Genomic DNA, 20,748 nt, shown 5'->3' on the forward strand with positions numbered 1-20,748 from the left:
ACACCAAACGGCGACGTTTGTACATTCTAAATCAAGATCGCTTATAGCATCTCCTACTAGATTCTTTTTTTTTTTTTTCATTTTCTTTTTTCAACTTTGATTAGGGAAAATTATGTGGAACCTAGAGAATAAATTTAATTCCATTCAATCTTTTTTTATGTTTGGTAATTGAAATTCGGGATAATGACTTAGGAGGGGAATAATGTTTCCTGGTTGTCTATTTTAGGTCTCTAACGTATTTTTCGTGCGTATTACACCATTAAGGCTATTATAACCGTTTACAAATAGTCCTTTTAACAGGAAGAAGCCGGTAAAAGGATTATTTATAAACGGTTATAACAACCTTAATGGTGTAATATACACAAAAAATACGTTAGAGACATAATATGGACAAACGGGAAACGTTATTACCCTCCTAAGTCATTATCCCATGAAACTATAAACCCATATAGTAAATTTTTACTTTTTAAATAAGAAACTTGTAGGTCTTGAGGTTGGTAGTTTGGATGTTTTTAATCTCGGCCTTCTTTATAAATAGAAGTGGCGGTTTCTTAATGACAAGGGAGCTCTTCGGGTTAAAATTGTCAAATTTTGTCATGGGGAAAGTGGTGGTTTTTCGAAAGATTCGAGAATAGAAATTGGAGGGGGTGTTTGACAAAAGATTGTAGGATCCATTAATCACCTCCATGAGAATGGTTGTATTCCTTCTAATTACATGTTTAGAGTGGTGGGGGGTGAGACTCAAACGAGGTTCTAGAATGATGTTTGGTGCTTGGATATTCCTCTTAAGGAGCAGTTCGGGAGGCTCTTTGCTTTGGCCTTTAATCAAGATGCTCGAGTAAGTGAATAATGGGATCCGGAGGGATGTAATTTTCATTGGCGTTGGGGGATTAGAGGAGGGGCCAATGAAAATTATTCACTTACTCGAGCATCTTGATTAAAGGCTAAAGCAAAGAGCCTCCCGAACCGCTCCCTAAGAGGAATATTCAAGCACCAAACATCCTTCTACAAGATATTCAAATTGGGTCGATTCAGCCCTCTTCTAATCCCCCGACGGCAATGAAAATTACATCCCCCCGGATCCCATTATTCACTTACTCGAGCATCTTGATTAAAGGCCAAAGCAAAGAGCCTCTCGAACCGCTCCTTAAGAGGAATATCCAAGCACCAAACATCCTTCTAGAACCTCGTTTGAGTCTCATCCCCTACCACTCTATACATGTAATTAGAAGGAATACAATCATTCTAATGGAGGTGATTAATGGATCCTACAATCTTTTGCCAAACACCCCCTCCAATTCCTATTCTTGAATCGTCCGAAAAACCACCACCTTCCCCATGATAAAATTTGACAATTTTAACCCGAAGAGCTCCATTGTCATTAAGAAACCGCCACTTCCATTTATAAAGAAGGTCGACGTTAAAAACATCCAAACTACCAACCCCAAATAAGTTTCTTATTTAAAAAGTAAAAATTTATTATAGGGGTTTATAGTTTCATGGGATAATGACTTAGGAGGGTAATAACGTTTCCCGTTTGTCCATATTAGGTCCCCAACGTATTTTTTTGTGTATATTACACCATTAAGGTTGTTATAACCGTTTATAAATAATCCTTTTACCGGTTTCTTCCTGTTAAAAGGACTATTTGTAAACGGTTATAATAACTTTAATGGTGTAATACACATAAAAAATACGTTAGGGACCTAAAATGGACAAACAGGAAACGTTATTACCCTCCTAAGTCATTATCCCTTGAAATTCTAAATGAAAAAAAATCAAGGGGAAAGCTTATTCCCTCAAACTAAGAAGAAATTAATTTGGAAAAAAGATTATCAAATTATGCTTGCTTCTTTCATCACTACTACTATGGCCACCTCCGTCATCATCCACCATCTCCACCATTATCACTGCCACCAGCCACCACTCATCACCTGTAGGGCTATTCACTATTCGGATAAAACCGAATTATCCCATTGGACAATTTGGATTGGACTATTTGGTTCGGATATTCGGATTTTTGGATTGGTTTTTCAACAAAATGAATTATTATTTTGGATTTTGGTTTATAAAATAAGAACCGAATAGTCCAAAAAAACCGAATAAACATTTATTATTTATCTATTTGAATATATATTTATAGTTATTTATTAATTTTGTAATTTTTTTGTTCAAATAGGTATAAAACGTTACACCCGATAAAAAAAACATTAATATGTATTTTCTCTCAAAAGTTTTCTATCTATAAAATATTTAACTATAATATATCTTCTTATTAGTTGTTTATAAATTTCAAATCACAACTAAATAATTTGTCTTTGCTTCTTGTGTAACGTTGGGTAATATTATAACTATATATCGTTTTAAAATGTTTCGGTTTTTGAAAACCGAATTATAAAAACCGATCCAACCGAATTGTAATTGGATCGGATCGGATCGGATTTGAATTTAGTTTGGATTATTCGGATCCATTTTTGAAAACCGAAATCAATTTGGATTCACTTGATTGGATTGGATCAAACCGATCCATCGAAACGAACACCCCTAATCACCTGTGTTGCAACCACCACCACCTCCGCCATCAGCTATTGCTACCCACTACCATCGCCAATCATTACCTCCACCATCACAACCACTTCCGCCAAAACACACTACCACCACCGCCACAATCATCACCACCGCAATTCCAATTTCTTCATAAACATATTGCTAACCAAACGCCAACTAGCAATAATAAAATGATATTTTTTTACATTAAATTATCAATTTACTTTTGACTTTTCTACATTTAACCTTTATCACGTGATCAAGTCTTTCTTTATCACGTGCTAAAGTCTTTGGTGTCACAAACTATGCATACCTACATGTGTGATAACCTCGTTAGCTTCTTCTACAATAACCTCAACGATGTATAAAACTCTACATTTCTAGCCTTGAACAACTACCATATTACCCTTTATCACCCTTCAGTGGTGACCCCTAAAATTCATATGTAAAAAGATACTAGTTTTATATTTATAAATTGCACTTATTATCCACTAAACTTTTCTACGCAATTAGACAAGTGCACCTATTCGTTTGACAATATAGAGATGGTAAGTATGGGTTGTCGAACATTTAGGGAACGAGAATGATTATAAAAAACTGCTAAAAGTTAACTATTTAAATAAGAAAATTGGGGGTTTATTTTGATTTTGCAAGTTCAGAAAACTTAATAGTATGCAACTATCATAAAACAAAAAATAACTCAAACGAAAGACAAGCAGAAAATGATTTGAAGACAATAATTAAAGAGAACTTCCGTTTAGATTCGATTAGCTTATTCCCTATGGTTGATTCTGTTAAAAGTGCAATGGACTTAACTTTGTTGATTATTGATTCCTATTATGACAAGTAATAAAGATCATATTACCAGTCCTTTGATCTAATACAATTATTAACTCAGTGATCAAGTGAACAAATAACCATATAAATCAATGTTTAGTTCAAATTATGCAGGACTTGAATTATAAACTGATATTAATGATAATAATACCAATTATATACATGAATGATCATCATATATAAGTTCATACATTAAAGTTACCATCTTTTCTATTTAACCCTAGATTTATGGTTAAAATCGTGGTCATACAAATCTAATGTTTATAAATTCTTATGATTCAAGCATATCAAGATGAAATGATAATCTAATCTTATAATCGACAGAAAAGTTACGCCGATGTACGACAGAAACCTCTGGAGTTCCAAGTTGGAGACCGTGTCCTGTTGAAGGTCTCACCCTGGAAAGGCATGGTACGCTTTGGAAAGCGCGGAAAACTTAACCCGAGGTACATTGGACCTTTCGAGATCCTCGCCAGGATCGGTCCTGTAGCCTATAAACTCCAATTACCTCAAGAGCTTAGTAACATCCACCCCGTCTTTCACGTCTCGAACCTTAAAAAGTGTTTATCCGATGAAACCCTCGTGATCCCTTTGGACGATATCGAGATCAACAAAAACCTAAACTTCGTGGAGGAACCAATCGAAATCATGGATCGAGAGATCAAACGCACGAAACAAAGTCGCATCCCGATAGTGAAGGTTCGTTGGAATGCCAAGTGGGGACCGGAATTCACTTGGGAGCGCGAAGACTTGATGAAACAGAAGTATCCACATCTCTTTCCAAATCCATGATTTGTATCTTAATTCTGAATTTCGGGATGAAATTCCCTCTAACGGGGGGATATTATGTCAACCCGAAGTTCGTTCCGTCATTGTAACCCGTTCCGTTAATAAAATTCGTCGTTTTCGAATTATTTCCGTTTACGTTATTAAATTAAGTCATTAATTATGAGACTTCTATTATGACTTAATGGGTGTCCAAACACATTAGAAACTCATGATAACGCCCCAAATAAATAATTGGTAAATTTTTAGTTTCGACCATATCGGGTTACGACAACTTAATCGGGTGCGACCAAAAGCCTCGTCTATCGTCAGTATCGGGTAGAATTCCACCGTGTCCCAAAGTCGAACCATATATAAAGCTCAAATGACTTCATTTTGAAGCTTTTGCACCCTCTCTCATTACTCTCTCTCTACAATCTCATTCTTGGTCCAAAATCATCGAATTCAAGCCCCAAATCATCAAGGTAACTATCCTAACTCATAGTATAACCTCTTCAACCTTCAAATTCGTGCTTAAACTATGAATTAGGACCATTAGCATGAGTTTAAGGCCCTAGAACAATCCTAGGCCGTAAACTCACATAAAATGGGTTTTGGAGCCCAAAAACACTCCCAAATCACTCTTGGAGCTTGAAATCGACTTCAAGACTTATTGGAATGGACTTGGAACACCTTGAACTCAACATTTAGGGAGTAAGCATGAGTTTACGCCCAAGAACATGCTTGGACCGTAAACACCAATTCATGGGCAGTAAACTCATTTTAAGGTGTTAAGATGCCACTTAAACACCTCATAAGCCTTGGAATAAAGTCTAGAAGCAACCACAAACGAGTTAGGGGACTTGAACTTGATAAAAAAATCACCCTTAGGAGTTCACGGCCGTAAAACCCCCCATGTATAGGTTCCTGGGCCGTAAACTCCTAAAACATGGTCAAATGATGCCCTAAATTCCACCCAAGGCTTGTAAAATGATTTAGAATCACATATGATTAATCTAGGGCCACCAAATCATGAAAGGAAAGAGTATATAGGAGCTTACGGCCGTAAACTCCTAGTTCACGGCCGTAAACTCCATTTGGTAGTCTCTTTGGTGGTTTAATCCATTTCTATGCCCTAGATTTGATCCTAGCGAATTTTCCCAAGTGATATAAGGCCATTTAGCAACCTAACACCCATTACCCATGAGTTTACGGCCGTAAAATCATGGGGACATGGTCTTAGGGCCGTAATCTCTCCTATGAGTTTACTCTTGAAGAGCAAACTCCATATCTATGCCCTATACGTCTGTCGATGCCACCCGGGTCACTCCAAACACTTGATTTGAAGTGTTTTCGCGTCTTGGAGTGTATTTTCACATCTAATTAGTGGTTCAAAGTCTAATTAGTTACAATTATGTATCATTTCATATTACATAGGAATCTCGCGTATTATCAAGCCCTGAAATGACAGTTAACATCCAAACCGACTCGTTTCTCGACTGGTGAGTTCATACCCCTACGTCTTTTTCAGTGTTTTTCAATGTTTTCGGGGGGGGGGGGGGGGGAATACAAGAAAACTATAAATGTTTTCGAAACTTAAAACGGATATAATTCTATAAATATCTGGCAAACTTTTAGATATCTTTACCCCTTATGTATTATGCGGAGCATAAGGGATGTTTTATCGGATATAACTACATGGATTTCAATTACAGTAAAGGAAACAAATCAAACTAATCAAATTATTATAGGAATAATTTGGGATCTTCAGCTCTTGTTTTATGAATTCGGATTTCATGTAATGTTAATAGATAAACTATGTCTGATTCAGTTTATCTCTGTTTAAAGTAGAATATTATGCCAGATAGTTTCTTTGTATTCAATCGTTTATACTTTATTATGTTTCAAAACGATTATGGTATTCGATAATGACCGAGTACACCGTGAATAATTTAATACTAGCTTGTGAGATTCGTCTTCATTAAACCCTTCAGGTTATCAATAAATCCTCCCCGGAAGTGTGACCAGAGTCTCCTGGAGGGAGAGCATGGAATTTGTGAATAGATCTATTCGGGACTGACAATCCCACACCTAAACTGCTAGCTACAGTTAGGCGGGCACGCCTGGGGTGACAAATTATGGATATCGTCCAACGCCTGAAGAACGTCAAGGAGGTCTCGTTGTCATATTAGCATGGTTACTCGACTCACAATACGTATTAAAACATAGTTTATTCACGGATTTTATATCTATCTTGATCTATTACGGGATGGTATTCCCATGGTTTTCAATCTATAGTTTATGTATTAAAACTATCTAGTACGAGATGGTATTCCCATGGTTCTCAATCTATAGTTTTATGTATTAAAACTACCTACTGTTGTATTGGATGGTATTCCCAGTGGTTTTCAATCTATAGTTTTACGAATTAAACTATATATTGTTGTACCGAACGAAATTCAGAAGTTTTAACTAAACTGTCTTTATAAGAAAATATGAGATTTTCTTGGATAACAACTTTTTCAGAAAACTAAAGGAAACATGTTTATTTTCAGAAACAAAACACTTATGAACTCACTAGCTTTATGCTGATTTTCAAACTGCTTGTATTCTCAGGTCCGCATTAGGCAGGTACCCAACAATCCTTTTGGCGAAGACGAAGTTCGTAGAAGACACGTCTTTACTTTTGTTCATATATACATATGTATAACACTTGTAAGAGTTTACTTTCAAACAAATGTAATTTCTATTATGTAATGTAATGGTTGTTTACTTCGCTTACTATGTACATTGGTTGTGATACTTAACATGAAGTCACCTCTGCCCCAAAACGTTTCCGCCCTGGTTATCGGGGTGTGATAGATTGGTATCAGAGCCCTTATTTATAGTGAACTAAGTATACCAAACCTTACCTTGTATAAGACTATAAACACTAAGGGGCCTAAATGCTCTGGACTAAAAGTATACTTCAAAATATAAGTATTTTCAAAAAGTATATAAGTATGCGTAACCGTCGAGATTCGTAACTACAAGTAGAACAAAAACATAAGTAAATGGGTGTTGGACGTTGCGGTTAAACCTGGGCAGTTTTGTAGTCGTGTCTAGGGTCAATATAGCCTGATCAACTATATTCATTCGAGACACGGCCAACATGTGCTTGGGAGTGACTGTAGTGTTCAGCATGCCTAAAACTTACCTAATACCCAAACAATGAGTCGTTGTCTCAACGAAACATAAAATACTACGAGAGTATTTTCTAGAGCCAACTTCGTTATGAAAATCCTCATTCAAGTGTTGCTCCTCAATCCTTCCATTAGTGATATTTTATCTGCTTTGATAACTCTTTCCTGCTTATTCGCTTAATAGAGTTCTATATCTGTCATATCTCTTGATTCAATTCAGAGGACTTACCATCCTCTCTTTCCTGATCTTTATAGATCAAGATGCCTCCAAGAAAGAGACCCAGCTCAAAGAACAACAACCCTCCGCCACCACCTCCTCCTCAATTTGATCATGTAATGTTCCAGGCAGCTGTTATTGCCGCTGTGGCAGCCGCCATGTCGCAAATGAACCCCGGTGGTTCAGGAGGTGGTCCCCAGCCCCAAAACCAGGAAGGTAGCCAGGGACACCAGAAGGAGTGTTCCTATAAAGATTTTATGAACGCGAAACCCACATCCTTCGATGGCACTGGATGTGTCATTTCCCTAACCCGATGGTTCGAGAAAATCGAATCTATCTTTGAAATCTGTGCGTGTTCGGAATCTGATAAGGTGAAGTTCGCCACTTGTACCTTCACCAATAAAGCCTTGACTTGGTGGAACGGCCGAGTCATATCCTTAACTCTACCTGTAGCAAATGCTATGGGTTGGGAGGCCATGAAGGATCTTCTTCTTGCTGAGTACTGCCCACGAGGCGAGATGCAGAAATTGGAGCATGAACTATGGAATCTAAAGATGAAGGGTTCCGACATAGTCGCTTACACCTCTAGATTCGAAGACTTGGCGCTGATCTGTCCGGGAATGGTTACCCCGGAGAGTAAGAAGATTGAAAGATTTATTTGGGGGCTGACCCAGCAAACACAAGGGAATGTGTTGGCCACAAAGCTAGACACTTTCGACAACGCTAAATGTATAGCGCAAACCCTGATTGATCATGGAGACAACCCCGATGAGGAGACCACCACTCCTGAGCCGGTTAAAAGTAGTGGTGGAAGTAAAAAGAAATTCTGGAACAAGCGGAATGCCCAAAGTTCACAAGAATCCTCTAAGAAACAGCAAACGGTAGCAGTCCACGCTGCTACTGCCCTTGTTGTTGTTTCTGCCGTCGGATCCATAGCTCAGACTCCTACTAGTGGATATACCGGTACCCTTCCTTGGTGCAGCAAGTGCAGCTACCATCACCGTACTCCCGGGCCATGTCGTGAACGACTCTGCAACAACTGTGGCAAGAAGGGCCACCTTGCTCGAAACTGCAGGAAACCAGCCCAATCAACCAATCAATCTTCCGGAGCGGGTGTTGGTCAGGCCTACTATAATTATGGTGAAGTTGGGAACTTCAAGTGGAACTGCCCCAAGGCAGCATCAACCGACAATATGGGGAGAGTCCTAGCTATGGGACGAGAGGAGGCTGTCGCCGACCCCACTATTGTCTCGGGTACGTTCCTTCTCGACAACTCTTATGCTAGTATCCTTTTCGATTCTGGTGCTGAACGTAGTTTTGTTAGCCATTCATTCAAACGCCTTCTTAAACATAATCCCCAACCATTAACCGAAACATATACCGTCGAGATGGCTAACGGTGAGAAAGAAAAGCTAGCGATATCTTCATAGGTTGTACCCTTACCCTGAACGACCATTCTTTTCCCATCGATCTTATGCCAGTCTCCATAAACAGCTTTGATGTTATCATTGGCATGGATTGGTTGAGTTCCAATCATGCTGATATCCTTTGTTACGAAAAAGCCATCCGTCTCAACCTCCCCTCTGGTCAGACTCTCATGATCTATGGCGATAAGCTTACCTTCAATCTTCGTATCATTTCCTGCATCAAAGCTCAAATGCTTCTGCGGAAGGAGTGCCAAGCATTCCTAGCACATGTCTTCAATGAGAAATAGGAAGTTAAAGACCTCGCGAGCATCCCCGAAGTCTGCAACTTTTCTGACGTCTTTCCCGCAGAGCTCCCGGGAATTCCTCCTGAACGTCAAGTTGAGTTTCACATCGACCTAATCCCTGGAGCTACCCTCGTAGCCAAGTCTCCATATCACTTAGCTCTAGCAGAAATGTCGGAGTTATCCAGCCAACTCAACGAACTACTCAGCAAAGGGTTCATCAGACCGAGTTCCTCACCCTGGGGAGCTCCGGTATTGTTTGTGAAGAAGAAAGATGGATCCTTCCGGATGTGTATCGACTACCATGAGCTGAATAAGTTAACCGTCAAAAACCGATATCCTCTTCCTCGAATAGATGACCTCTTCGATCAACTTCAGGGAGCCAACTACTTCTCAAAGATAGACCTTAGGTCAGGGTACCATCAGCTACGAGTTCATTAGAGTGACGTTTCCAAAACGGCTTTCAGGACTCGGTATGGACACTACGAGTTCGTAGTGATGCCCTTCGGTCTAACCAACGCACCAACAATGTTCATTGACCTGATGAACCAGGTGAGTCGTCCTTTTCTAGACAAGTTCGTCATCGTGTTCATTGATGACATCCTTGTCTACTCCAGAAGCGAAGAAGATCACAAGCAACATTTGAGGTCAGTGCTGGAAAACCTTAGATCCGAAAAGTTGTACGCGAAATTCTCCAAATGTGAATTCTGGATTCAGAAGGTAACTTTCCTTGGCCACGTGGTAAGCGAGGATGGTATTCACGTGGATCCATCCAAGATCAAAGTGATAGAGAATTGGTCGGCACCGAAGACACCCATAGAAATCCGTCAATTCTTGGGTCTCGCCGGCTATTATCGGAGATTCATCCTGAATTTTTCCAGAATCGCCAAAACCCTAACCACTCTTACACAGAAAGGCGTACCCTTTTGTTGGAGTGAAAAGCAAGAGACTGCGTTCCAAACGTTAAAACGAGCCTTGTGCAGCGCACCTGTCATGTCCCTGCCCGAAGGGACGGAGGACTTCGTTGTTTATTGTGATACGTCTAACCAGGGCTTAGGCTATGTGCTTATGCAAAGGGGAAAAGTAATTGCATATGCCTCGAGACAGACGAAGGCACACGAGGTCAACTATACCACTCATGACTTGGAACTAGGAGCCGTAGTCTTTGCACTGAAGATTTGGAGACATTATCTCTATGGAACCAAGTGTACGATCTTCACTGACCATAAGAGCCTGCAACACATCTTCAATCAGAAGGACTTAAACATGAGGCAACGACGATGGTTAGAGCTGCTCAGCAATTACGAGTGTGAAATCCGCTACCATCCTGGCAAAGCTAATGTGGTGGCAGATGCCCTTAGCCGAAAAGAAAGTTCAAGCCGCAAAGTGAAGACACTAACGATGACTATCCATTCTCACTTATCCATGCAAATCCGAGAAGACCAGTTGGAAGCCCTCAAACCAGAGAATGTGTTAAGCAAAGCCTTGAGGGGAATGGATAAGAAACTTGAGATCAGAGGTGACGGAGTCTACTGTTTCATGGACCGAATTTGGACTCCAAAGTTCGGAGGATTCAGGGAGGTTGTCATGGAGGAAGCACTGAAGACCAGATACTCCGTTCACCCGGGTTTGGATAAGATGTACCTGGATCTTAAGAGACAATATTGGTGGCCAAACATGAAAGCCGAGATCGTTACTTTTTTTGGCAAGTTTCTGACTTGCGCCAAGGTAAAAGTTGAGTATCAGAAGCCCTCGGGTCTGCTACAGCAGCCCGAGATACCTGAATGGAAATGGGAGATGATTACCATGGATTTCATCACCAAGTTACCCAAATCTCCGAGTGGGTACGATACCATTTGGGTAACTGTCGATCGTTTGAAAAAATCCGCTCACTTCATTCCGATCAAAGAATCATTCAAGATGGAAAGACTCACGCGAATCTACATCAAAGAAGTAGTCCGACTGCACGGTGTAACTGCGTCCATTATCTCCAACAGAGATAGCAGGTTTACCTCAAGGTTTTGGCAGTCCCTTCAGAAGGCTCTTGGAACTAGGCTGGACATAGGGGTGGCAATTTATGACACGACACGATAAAAATACACGACACAAAACGAAATTGGGACGAAACTAAAATTTGAATTCGTGTTCGTGTTAGCTGTAAAAAACACGATGTCGTGTCGTGTCGTGTTCGTGTTTAAAATTCGACACAAAATTGACACAATTTAGCAGTTCTTTATCGTGTTTGTCGTGTTTATCGTGTTATATTTCATAAAGTATTCATTAAATAAACTAGTTTTTAGTATATGTTATATTTTTCGTGTCGTGTCGTGTTTGTCGTTTTTTAATTCATTCGTTTCCGTGTTAGTTAAAAAAACACGACATCGTGTCGTGTCGTGTTCGTGTTACCAAAAACCTTGTCGTGTCGTGTCGTGTCAGACAGAAACACGAAACGATAGCACGATTTGCCACCCCGGACATGAGCATGGATTATCATCCTTAGACCGACGGACAGAGTGAGAGAACTATCCAAACCCTGGAAGACATGCTGAGAGCATGTGTCATTGATTTCGGAAAGTCGTGGGACACACATTTGCCTTTGATAGAGTTCTCGTATAACAAAAGTTACCACACCAGTATCAAGGTTGCTCCATTTGAAGCCCTATACGGTCGCAAGTGCAAATCCCCTCTATGCTGGGCCGAGGTAGGAGACACGCAGCTAGCCAAGAGTCGAGTCCCCGACAGTGCTCTCACTGGTCCTGAAATCATCCGCGAAACCACAGAGAAAATCATCCAGATCCAAGAACGACTGAAAGCTTCACGAGATCGACAGAAAAGTTACGCCGATGTACGACGGAAACCTCTGGAGTTCCAAGTTGGAGACAGTGTCCTGTTGAAGGTCTCACCTTGGAAAGGCATGGTACGCTTTGGAAAGCATGGAAAACTTAACCCGAGGTACATTGGACCTTTCGAGATCCTCGCCAGGATCGGTCCTGTAGCCTATAAACTCCAATTACCTCAAGAGCTTAGTAACATCCACCCCGTCTTTCACGTCTCGAACCTTAAAAAGTGTTTATCCGATGAAACCCTCGTAATCCCTTTGGACGAGATCGAGATCAACGAAAACCTAAATTTCGTGGAGGAACCAATCGAAATCATGGATCGAGAGATCAAACGCACGAAACAAAGTTGCATCCCAATAATGAAGGTTCGCTGGAATGCCAAGCGGGGACCGGAATTCACTTGGGAGCACGAAGACTCGATGAAACAGAAGTATCCACATCTCTTTCCAAATCCATGATTTGTATCTTAATTCTGAATTTCAGGACGAAATTCCCTCTAACGGGGGGATATTGTGACAACCTGAAGTTCGTTCCGTCATTGTAACCCGTTCCGTTAATAAAATTCGTCGTTTTCGAATTATTTCCGTTTACGTTATTAAATTAAGTCATTAATTATGAGACTTCTATTATGACTTAATGGGTGTCCAAACACATTAGAAACTCATGATAACGCCCCAAATAAATAATTGGTAAATTTTTAGTTTCGACCATATCGGATTACGGCAACTTAATCGGGTGCGACCAAAAGCCTTGTCTATCGTCAGTATCGGGTAGAATTCCACCATGTCCCAAATTCGAACCATATATAAAGCTCAAATGACTTCATTTTGAAGCTTTTGCACCCTCTCTCACTACACTCTCTCTACAATCTCATTCTTGGTCCAAAATCATCGAATTCAAGCCCCAAATCGTCAAGGTAACTATCCTAACTCATAGTATTGTTGGAATAGTGTCTAAGGCTACAACTATATTAGGCAAGTATTTGACCTGGTTGAGCATGGTCCTTTTGGGTTGCCTTCACCATAGCAACTTGACAGGATGATTTATAATGAGAGAAAGAATATTATTAATATATTATAAGAATAATATAAGGAATAATAATATTATTATTTGATTAATATAAGTCATAAATTAATTAGTAATTAATTTGGTGACTTAAAGAGATTAATTAAATAAAGGGGTATAAACTGTCAATTGTTTGATAGTTACACTTTGGGCTATATATCCTTTATGGATAAAGGGTGGACGATTTCTAGGGCTAAGGATAGCCATAAAATCGTCCAAGGCTTATCATGGAAAGGATTTGGATTGCTTAGGGCTTAAGTTATCCAATTAGGGTTTAAGGGTGAAACCCTAGGAGCCTTACAAGTATAAATAGACCCCAAGGGCTAAGGGATTTCGGCACTTGTGCTTAGAGAAGAAACCCTGGCCGAATTTCTCTTCCTTCCTCTCTCTCAAATCATCCTCCTTGCTAGTTGGTGTTTGTAAGCCATTAGAGGAGTGACAATTGTGACTCTAAAGCCTCAAGGACAACAAGATCAAGCAAGTAATTCAAGGTAAGCTTCTAACTCTGTTTTGTATTGTTCTTATACTCTATTAGCCATTAGAAGTCTTGGATTCAATGTATGTTCAATTAGAGAAACCTAGATCCAAGCATTAGGGTTGCATGTGCACATAGGAATGTTCATATGGCCAAAACCCAACAGTGGTATCAAAGCCTAGATTGGTTTCTATTGAATTCATACTTTGATTGCTTGTTTGTTGCTGAAAAAATCGTTTTTTTGTCCTATGGCTGATGAACTTGGCGAGTCCCATGGTGGTACTCGGCGAGTAGGCTCCACTCGGCGAGTCCATATGGGTACTCGGCGAGTTCGAGCGTCAGAAAAAGGAAACTTCGGGATTTCTTGCTGTTTATCTTTGAGATACTTGCCTTAATCATATTAGATCAATATAAATCCGATTTTATGATACATATGAGTATATTTTTGACCTAATTGAAGATATTTATCAATTAATAAAATATTTGTTTCCTTATGAGATAATTGATTAATTATTTTATTAAATTGGTAAATTGTTTTGCAAGAAATCATTAAATAAATCAAATATGGATAATTATGGAATTAATTGTTAATTAAGATTATTTGCTATTTGATCCTCTATGTTTTTAAAAGTTTAAAACTTGCCCTCTAGTTTTGAAATTTATGTTTTGTGATTAAAAGTTTAATTTGGACAATTTAAATTTCAAACCCTAGAATTTTACAAGCTTAAAATCCAACTTTATACTAATATAATAGTACAAGATTAATATATATGTATAATTAAAATGCTAGTCTTACCGTTAGTAGGTCTCATTCACGAAGCCGGTCTATAAGGTGTGTATAAGGTTGTTGCCTATAAAATGACGCTTAATGGGTGTACACTCACACCCACCGTTTGCTTGATCGGTGGAGGGTCGTTAGTCGAACGGGTAGGATAGGGCAACCTCATATCTTCATTAAAAGTATAATATAAAATACAAAGTAACTACATGTTTTTCAAAAATTTCCCAATCTTAGTTACTTTAGGAAAAGTGAATTGATGCAATCCCATGAAATTACACTTTGCACCCTTGCTAAGAAGTTAGTAGAGTGTGTGTGGTTTACCGGTACACTAATTGGTTCTAAGCAAAGGTGGCAAAGGGTGATTCATTGTTTATCATAGTTCGATGGAGCGTGTGTGGTTTACCGGCACATCGAATAGGCGATCGTTACAATGAAGGCACCATGTAAATTTGCATGGTAATTCACACCCACTTTGTGATCCTCGGTATCCTAGTCACAAACGAGAGGGGCATATCGAGATTTAAACATGCCATTGAAAAGTTTCAATGGATCTCATACAAACCTAGGAATTCTCAATGCATTTAGAACTTAAAGTTATGTTTTCATGATGGAGAATTAGTTAATCGCCATTCACTTACCTTCAAATTGTTTGCATGTTAGATTACGGCATCCCTTTTCTAATGTGTAAATATTGTTGTTGGATCCTAGCCCTAATTTTTCTTATTCGATGATAATTAGGGATTCATATTCTAATCTATCTTTGTCCTTTCTATTTGTAGATGTTGAACGCAAACAACGTTGCTGCTATTTCTTTCACATCGATGAGCCTTTGTCAAAAGGTGACTTTCGATGGGACGAACTTTAGCGAATGGATAAGATACATTCGCACAATTTCTCGCTATGAGGACAAGGAGTATGTCCTAGATGAGAAGCTCAAGAAAATCAACCCAGAAATCGCTACTCCGGCTGAAATGACCGCTTTTGAAACTCACAAGCATGATGCAAAGAAGGTACATTGCATCATGATAGCCACCATGAATGCCGAATTCCAAAAGTCCTATGAGGACATGTATTCGTATGAAATGCACCAAGACTTATTGGAGAGATACCACCAGAACGCGAGGCAAGAGTGTTACGAGATTTTCACTAACATGATTTCCGCTAAAATGGGTCATGGAGAATCTCTTACCGTGCACCTGCAAAAGATGCAAAGGTATGTCGATCGTCTTCGCAAGTTGAATGTTGACTTTGGGGAAGACTTGGCGATCGACATGGTGCTTCACTCTTTGCCTCCGTGTTACAATAAATTTAGTATGACCTACCACATGAACAAGGAAGAGGTCACCCTAAGCAAGCTCCAAGGTCTCCTTAGGGTTGCTGAAAGCAACCTAAAGGACAAGTCTGTTGCACCCACTCCCAATCCACCCGCTGCACCTATTTTGGCCATTGGGCAAAGAAGAGGCAAGAAGAGGAAGGCTCCATTTAAGAGCCACCGCAAGGGAAAGTCCCGAGATGGTTCCTCTTCTATTGGGACCAAATTTGATCCTGCTAAACCCTGTCCTAACCCTAAGGAGGCAGAGTGCCATCACTGCCATAAAATAGGGCATTGGAAGAGAAGCTGCCCAGACTACCTGCAAGCCATAAGGGAAGGAAAGATCAAGCCATCTTTCGCAGGTATATCTAACGATTCATATCATGTTATTGTTGGATAAGGTGTCTAAGTCCATAACTATTTCTGGTATGTACTTGACCCGACCCGGCATGGTCCATTTGGGTTGCATGGCACCATGCAATTGGATAGACTAAATGAGAGAAATAACACTTGGAGATTATTAATATATTATAAGTTCTAATATATTAATAATATTATTTGATTAGTTTGATCAATAATTAATTTAGAATTAATTAAGTGGTCAAAAGAGAACTAATTAAATATATGGGTTGATTATGTAAATCATCCATATCTTGTATAGTGGGCTAAGAGGCTCCATGGATTATCAAGTTGGATTCTACCCATAGGATGCTCCATGGGAGTTACAAACCCATGGGTCATGGAAATGAAGAGTCATGACACATTAGGGTTTACATGGTGTAACCCTAGATGTGTCAACACTATATAAGAATCATATTCTCCACCAAAATCGGCTACACTAAGAAAACAAGAGGGCTTGGCCGATTTCAAGAAGTGTGTGTTTTCTTATAAGTTTTTCCAAGAGCATTTGGTGTTGTGTGAAGCATTTGAGGCATCACATTTGGGGTGCTAGGCTCACAAGGTTTCAAGGTACACAAGCAACAACAAGGTAAGTTATTCTATCTATTATTCAAGTTAAAATTGTTCCTCATGTATGCTAGATAGTAATATAGCCTTGGAATTCAACTTAGCATGATAATTAGACAAACATAGATCCAAGGTTATTAGGGTTGCATGTACACTTAGGAAGTGTTAGAATGCTCAAAACCCATCAGTGGTATCAGAGCCTAGGCTTGTTTGTTTGTTATTTGTGCTTAAAAGTTGAAGAAAGTCGAAAATCTTGCTGTCTGACTGATGGACTCGGCGAGTCCATGGGGAGGACTCGTCGAGTTCACTTGTATCTTCAACCTACTCGGCGAGTAGGTTTATGCACTCGGCGAGTAGGGTTGACAGAGTGCAGAATTTCGACTTTAGTTGCTGGAAATGGATTAGAAACATTACCCTAAATTGTTTTGGTACTTGAAAACTTGTTTTAGAAGGTGTAATGTCTTTTCTAACTCATTTACAACAACTAGTTATCAAAATTACAAAGATTAAATGTGATTTTGATTCTTGAAGGTGTTCATATTCATATTCTTGTTCTTATGATGTTTAGATGATCATAGGAATTATTTGTAACCTATGTGGTAGTTTAATTCTTGATCATAATGTGTTTTAATGGAGTCCATAACTTGTCCTCAAGTTATGGAAAACCAAAAGTCTCTTGGATTAAAAACCATTAAAAGAACACAAGAGTTAGGAAAAATGAAAAGTCCTCATTTTATTACTCTATTAAACTCATAAGTTACAAGATATGAAAAGTTTTGAAAGTTTACAAAACTTGCCCTCAAGTTTTGGAACAAGTAAAGTTAAGTTAAAACTATAGTTCCAACCCTTAGAATTTTAGAAGTTAAAATTCAACCCTTATACTTATATTATTATGATTTAATAATTATATATATATATATATATATATATATATATATATATATATATATATATATATATATATATATATATATGTATAAAAACAAAGTCGTCTTACCGCTAGTACGCCTCATTCACGAAGCCGGTCTATAAGGTGGGTATAAGGTTGTTGCCTATAAAATGGTGACTTAATGGGTGTCCGCTCTCACCCACCGCTTGCTTGACCGGTGGAGGGTCGTTAGCCGAATGGGTAAGACAAGGACTTACAAAATTCTCATTCAAAGTATGATGAATATTATAAAGTAACTAAATGTTTTATTAAATTCCCAATCTTAGTTACTTTAGGAAAAATGTGAATAAGGTGCTATTCCATGAAATTACACTTTACACTTTGATTAAGTCGTTGGTGGAGCGTGTGTGGTTAACCGACACACTAACTTGGACTTAACAAGGTAGGTAAAGGGTGACTTAGGGTTTATTATAGTATCGATGGAGCGTGTGTGGTTTACCAGCACATCGATTGAGTGATAAACTTTAAGGGTACCAAGTGATTTGCATGGTTACTTCACACCTCATTTTGTGATCCTCGGTATCCCAGTCACAAAACTTGGAGGGCACACTCGAGATTGAAACATGCCTTTGAAAAGTTCATTGAATCTCAAAGAATCTAGGAATTTCTAAGAATCATTCAAAAACCTAATACTAAAATATTGCGGTTTTCGTGGTGGAAATTGGTGAATTGTCATTCACCTACCTTTCAAATATGATATAGCTTAGATTACGGCATACCTCTTCTAAGTTATATTATATTGTGATTGGATCCTAGCCTTAATATTACATTTGGGTGTTTTATTAAGGACTCTCTTATATCTAAACTAACCTTGTTCTCTTTTCTTCATATGTCTTTCAACAATGCTTCTGGCTCTAATCCTAATGGCTCCTTTACCCTTATGAACTTGTGTGGGAAAGTCACCTTTGATGGATCCAATTTCAATCAGTGGATCAGAAACATCAGAATGATTACCCGCTACGAGGACAAAGAATATGTCCTTGACAAGGAGCTTAAGGAGATTGATGAGACCACTGCAACTCCTCAGGAGATCGCTGACTTTCGGGCACATGAAAGGGATGCTACGAAAGTGGTTTGCATCATGATGGCCACGATGACAGCGGAACTCCAAAAGTCTTATGAGGATTTCTACCCTTATGAAATGCACCAAGATTTGATGGAAAGATACCATCACAGTGCAAGACAAGAGAGGTATGAAATCATCTGCTCCATGATAACAACCATGATGAAGGACGGGGAATCCGTCACGAGCCACATGCAGAAAATGCAAAGGTATGTGGATCGTTTGCTGAAGCTTAATGTGAACTTCCCGGAGGATCTTGCAATAGATATCATTTTGCACTCCTTACCATCGTGCTATGATCAATTCCGCATGACATATCACATGAACAAGGAAGAAGTCACCCTCAGCAAACTTCAAGGACTTCTCAAGACCGCAGAAACAGGTCTTAAGGGGAAGTCGGTTGCTATCACTCCTACTCCAAACTCAACTCCGGTTTTGGCAATCGGGAAAAGTCGAGGGAGGAAGAGAAAGAGATCTTCGAAGGGTACCAAGGCTCGGACCCTTGATGGCTCTTCTTCAAGTGGAACCAAGAAAGGTTTCATTACTCCTTCTTCTGACCCAAAAGAGGCTGAATGCTTCTATTGCCATGAAAAGGCTCATTGGAAGCGGAACTGCCCAAAGTACCAGCAGGATGTGAAGGATGGGAAAGTCAAACCCAACCATGCAGGTATTTACACTATCATTTCTAATAACTCACCCCATTCTAATTCTTGGGTCCTTGATACCGGTTGTGGTATTCATATTTGTTGTGAATTGCAGGGACTAAGAAGAAGTGAGGATGTGGAGCAAGGAAGAATAAACTTGATCATGGGGAATAGGAAAGCTTCACCTGTCACCAAGATTGGAGTTTATACTTTATCGCTAAGTAGTGGGTTTAGTTTAGATTTGAATAAATGTTGTTACTCGCCAGGAATGGCAAGAAATATTATTTCCTTTCATGCTTTGTACAAACAAGGGTTTACCTTTTCGTTTAATAATGAAGTTGGTTCTATTGATGCTTTCTTTAATAATGTTCTTTATTTTAAAGCATTACCTTGTGATGGTGTGTATGAAGCTGTGTCTGTTGTAGATAACTTAGGAAATAATGTTTTGTGTATTGATTCTACTACTAATAATAACTTGGATAAAGCATCATTATGGCATTGTCGCCTTGGACATATAAGCAAGAAACGCATAGGCCAACTCCAAAAGGATGGAGTCTTGGAGTCGTTTGACCTTAAGTCAGATGATAGTTGCGAATCATGCTTACTTGGAAAAATGACAAAGTCACCCTTCACAGGCTCGTGTGAAAGGGGTGAAGGTTTGTTGGACCTTATACACACGGATGTGTGTGGACCATTCAAACATGCCACAAGGGATGCTAATCGTTATTATTTGACTTTTACTGATGATTACAGTAGATATGGATATGTCTACTTGATCAAGCATAAGTCAGAGACTTTCGAAAGGTTTAAGGAATTTAAACAGGAAGTCGAGAATCAATTGGGCAGGAACATTAAGATGCTTCGATCCGATCGAGGAGGTGAGTATCTTAGTTCAGAGTTCCTTGACTATCTTAGGGAATGTGGGATTGTCTCACAATTGACACCTCCCAGGACACCACAGTTGAATGGTGTGGCTGAGAGGCGTAATCGAACCTTGTTAGATATGGTTCGTTCCATGATGAGTCGAGCTACGCTACCAATCTCATTCTGGGGGTATGCCTTAGAGACTGCCGCCCATATTCTTAATCTAGTCCCTACAAAGAAAGTTACCAAAACTCCTCATGAGATGTGGACTGGTAAAGTACCTAAACTAGACCACATCAAGATTTGGGGTTGCGAGGCTTTCGTGAGACGCGAGACTCATGATAAGCTCGAACCTCGAAGCGAGAGGTGTATTTTCATCGGTTACCCACAGCAATCCTTTGGTTACCTCTTCTACAGACCTAGTGACAATGTAGTATTTGTAGCAAGAAGAGGAGTCTTTCGAGAAAGAGAGTTTATAAGCCAAGGAGACAGTGGGAGGCAAATTGATCTTGAAGAAATTCAAGAATCAAGTG

This window comes from Lactuca serriola, chromosome 9, assembly GCF_051521515.1.
Source record: "Lactuca serriola cultivar US96UC23 chromosome 9, Lser_US96UC23_V15, whole genome shotgun sequence".
Classification (NCBI taxonomy): domain Eukaryota; kingdom Viridiplantae; phylum Streptophyta; class Magnoliopsida; order Asterales; family Asteraceae; genus Lactuca; species Lactuca serriola.